General features: G+C 31.3%; 1 long non-coding RNA gene across 1 annotated transcript in view; it reads left to right on the top strand.

Moving 5' to 3' along the window:
• Positions 1-4,831, top strand: part of LOC104980944 — a 38,814-nt gene that overhangs the window by 19,764 nt on the left and 14,219 nt on the right. The window lies entirely within an intron of this gene.

The following is a 4,831-nucleotide window of genomic DNA, read 5'->3' as shown; positions in this document are numbered from 1 at the left end:
ATGGCTCTAATTATTTTCATTGCATAAAATCCCACTGTATACTTGTACCTATTTTATGTTGATGGACATTGCTATGTCCAATTTTTTGCTATTACGAATCATGTTACTATGTTCTTGTTTTTTGTGGCATATGTACATGCATTTCTGTTGGGGATATATCGAGAGTAGGACTACAGACCTTGGCCTTGGTATTAAAAACACCATTATATCTAATCAAAAGCTCTTGACAAGTACTAACTTCCGCCAAATGAGCTTTCATTTCCTTCTACTCAAATGCTATTCCCTCTGTCTGTAATAGTCTTCCCTTCCTTCTTTGCTTAGTTAACTTTTACTTACCCAAGGATTTCAACTTAAACATCATTGCCTCCGGAAGGCTTTTCTTGTCTAATTCCTCTGTCATATATACTGTCTTGTTACCACAGGCCCCTCTTTGTTCATTTGTTGCACTGTTTTTACAATTTGTTAATCATTTTCTCTCTCAAAAATACTGGCTCATTAGGGTGCATATGTGGTCTCTGTTTCACATCATTTATTCCTAAACCTAGGTAGAACCTGGCACATAGAAAGGGGTCAATAAACACTTGATGGATATCTGCTCTCTCCTCACATTCACGGTACCCAATTCAAATGCCATTTCTTCTGAATGTTTCTTTCTTGAAGCTACAACCAGTACCATTCTTTGAAAATAAATCTGTATTAGGCAAAAGTTTCCTAGGTCTCATTTAGCAAAAAGATTGAGTATGAAGCACTTAGCATGTAGGCCCATCATCAACAACAAAAATATTTTCACTGCTGTCTAGGGCGACGCTACAGCTATCAGAGTGTAATTTAGCATAAGGATTACAAATCATATGGGTTGTTTCATTATCAAATGCTGCACACAATTTAAGTGATATTTACACAGCAACTGATTTTCACAGAAGTAGAAAGAATCACCATAAAATCAAGAAAAATGTAGAGTTTCAATCATTTATCACTGAGCATTTATGAATAGCAGCAATCTTTTATACCAGCTTCTCCTCTTTATTACCAGATGACAAATTTCTCCCATAATCAGTCATTCATTATAATTTCATTTGATCCTGTCTAAATACTTTGGTAAGCTGTTTTTACTTGTTTGGTTTTTAATAAAAATTGCTCAGTGGCAACTATTATAGAAAAACTCGTGCCTCCATTCTTGATAAATCAAATTTACTTATATTCCAAGTATTAATTTAACAAGCTTACTACAGGTAGGAGAGCGTACTTTCCCTGCCCCATAAGCATTAATAATCTTTATATACTCTAATTACAAGTTAAATTCAAAATATTTCATTAAAATGTTTTCCATATTAATATCTAACTTAAATCTCAGTGACAGTATATCGCTGAACTGTTCAGAAAGGATGTTTAAAGAATTTTTTCCAAGCATTTGCAAGTTGTAAACTAAACACCTTCAAAGTAAAAACTTATAGATATCTTGTTGAAAATCAGAAAAGTTGAAACCAGGGTAATCACCAATACAGAATGTAAAATAGGGAGTTATTTTACTAATGCCATCTTAATCATTCTGACATTCTTCCCCTAAATTAACCTCCAAAGTGTAACATCAGCATATCGAAAGAATTCAAAAGAGCAACCTAACCCTGTAAAGTGTCTGACTCTTTGCAAGTCCATGGACAGTAGCCTGCCAGGCTCCATGGTCCACGAATACTCCAGGCAAGAATACTGGATGGGTAGCCATTCCCTCCTCCAGGGGATCTTCCCAACCCAGGGATCAGTCACAAGTCTGCGGCACTACAGACAGATTCTTTACCAACAGGCAAGCTCCAACCTAACCCTAAGCTTTGTGTTTAATAATATACACTTTGCACAGGGAATATTCTCTTAACCATTTCTCTTTAGACAACTATATCCACTAAGACATAGCAGAACCTAAAACTGTCATAAAGTATATTGAAAGTCTGTTATAAAGAAAATGTATTTCACAAACAGAACTGTCTTCAGAAACTATAATGATTTCTAGTGAAAAGATGTAAGAATGTCTAGTACTGACTAATGTCAAAAATCGTATTTTGGAATTTATTTAAAAAGTGACAGTAGATTCTCAAACATACAAACTACTGTCGGATTGTACAAAGCAGGAACTTGTAATTCTGTTTCTAAAGGGAAATTACCATGTGGTGCTAGGTAAAGCCCAAGATGTAATACAAGGATTCAATTAAAGAAACTTTTTATGGAAGAGGATAATAAGATACTTATTTTATGTGACTAAAATACCAGAGAAAAGAGTATCTGAGGATGCTTTTTAGCTCTATTAAGACTTATTTCAGACTGCCATGAATTGTATTAACTCAAGCCTAAATCCTCTAATAGGGCCTTTTAAACACTCTGAGACACTCTACAGTTCGCCATGATGTGTGTTGTTCTCCTTTGCGGCAAAGAACAAAACAAGAAACCCAACTTGTATATTAATATATATATAAAACAAAGTAAGACATTTTAACAAAAATTATCAAACGTGTCACAATTTCCTAAAACTTAACACTAGCTAAAATATGTATTACTGAAAAGGTAAAAGATAAATAACAATCATCTTAAAATATTCAGTTTGTTGAATATGAAAAATATTATTTTTATTAGTTTGTAGGATTATTTTATTCAATGTTTTATTACATCAGAGTTTTTTAAATGAACTAAATTTTAAACAATATGTAAACAAAAATATCTACCTAACATTTTAAGTCAATGTAAATTTTCACTAATTTAGAAATATTAATATATTAATATTTAGGGAATTTTTGGAAATAGATTATATTATATATAAAATTGCCTTACAGACCTTAGAAATTAGCAAGTTTAATAATGGTTCATAAAACTTTATAAATCTTCCTAGACTATATTTAATATAAACAAAATTATATGTCGATTTTTATTTATAATCAAAATTTCAATTATTTTATAATCAATTTAAAACAAATAAATGTCTCTAATTCTTTTTTTTTTGAGGATTAACAGTGATCAGGATTACTATGACTTGTAACACTTTAAACATGTATACACACATACAACTAGGAGAGATTATCTGGGTAATTCTGTTTTAAAAATACTAATGAACTAATAATTAGGTTGGAAATCATTATTTTAAATCAATATAACACAAAATATTTTTATATATAAATTCAAGCAGAGGACATTATGGTCAACTTACCATTATTAGCTGTAACAGTACTGTATCTTGGACACATTTACAAATCATGTTTCAAACTGACAATCTGTTTTAAGTGCTTTGCTCATTAGCCCATGAAGACAGTGGCTGAGCTTGAAACATTATGAAACATTATAAATTGTTTTTATATATACCTTAAACTGGACTAGTCCCAAGATCAAATGCTATTATTTTTAAATACCTTTTTGGAACACAAGTACTTCATTTTGTCTTACATCAATAATAAACAAGATTCATACAAGTGAACTTTTCATTCACATCTTAAAGAAATGATAGCTTAAAAAAAAATTTAAACCACCTTTGGATGGAGTTGGTCCTAAAATCACTTGACTTACTGCTTAGTAAAATTCTACTGCCTGATATGGACCCCCAAGCTTTTGGGGGAAGAGTCCAGAGTCAGCGCTATGAACATCAAATATAATTATCAACCAAAACAAAGTATTGCTCTCAGAAACCCCTACAAACATTTACTTTGTAGTTACTGCTTCTATAACTACAAATCCTTCCTTACTATTCCAAATTATTTTAAGTTTTAGAAGTTTTATCCCTCTGTTGCTTCTAGTCTGTTTTTCTAAGCTTGTTTAAATAATCAGCATCATGTAACTTTCCCACATTATTCTGGCCCAAAGATAGCTCTATACTTCTCACTTCTGCAGCTTAAAGTTTTTGGGTTTTGTCCTTTTTTCTGTTTTAGGGGGAGAGGAGAAAAGAATGAGAGATGGGCTTGATATCTTGTTAATTTGTAGGCTTATTTCAGAGTTGCTGGATATTTCCTGACACATTAGGTTGCTCAAGGAATATATCCCAAGAGGTGGCCACATTATCATATTGAAGACAGCAGTTAATTTTTCCAGCTGAGACCAGAAAGGACAATATAATAATTTGCTAATAGTTCTTAGGCATTTGGTATTTTATGGATATCAAATATTTCACCTACTTTACAAACTAATATTAATTAAAGGTACATCTAAAGTCTATGAAATTACTTGCATAAAATTTCACTAGCTGGAATTTCTTATTATCTCTCTTAGCAAATATTGTATGTTTGCTAAAGAGTACCTGATACTTGTTAAAATATCAGGTAATACAAGACAAGGTGTTATAAAACAAAACACACAGCTGGGAAGCATTTTATTTTTTTTCTACTTCATATAACATTGCTCGGGACCACAAGACTCTAAAGGTCTCTTTTCAGCAACTTTTACGGCTTAGAAGTGCCACTTAAAAATATTTACTGATACTATAAATAATATTATTTTTCTACATACTGACAGTTTTAATAAATGCCATATCCATCAAATGCCATAAGCAGAAACTTTAAATCAGATGTTTAGACATTCAAAAGTGGTTTGTAAAAAAAAGCACACCCAAACAAACCAAATCTACATCAGCAACTGTTATAATTAGTTTTAGTTGTTATTATTAAGAATTCTGATGTATGGCAGAAACCAGCACAATATTGTAAAGCAAATATCTTGCAATAAAAAAGTAAAAAAAAAAAAAGAATTCTTAACAAGGACATATTGCCAGAAGCATGTACGAGACTTTAAAAATTATATATAATTTAAGAGCAAATTTAATTCATAAATAAAAAGATTAAAGGCCAAATTAAAGAAAGTGTAA

This window comes from Bison bison, unplaced genomic scaffold (genome assembly GCF_000754665.1).
Source record: "Bison bison bison isolate TAMUID 2011002044 unplaced genomic scaffold, Bison_UMD1.0 scf7180017864508, whole genome shotgun sequence".
Lineage (NCBI taxonomy): Eukaryota > Metazoa > Chordata > Mammalia > Artiodactyla > Bovidae > Bison > Bison bison.
The sequence above is the reverse complement of the archived record's forward strand: the minus strand, read 5'-3'. Positions and strand labels throughout refer to the sequence as shown.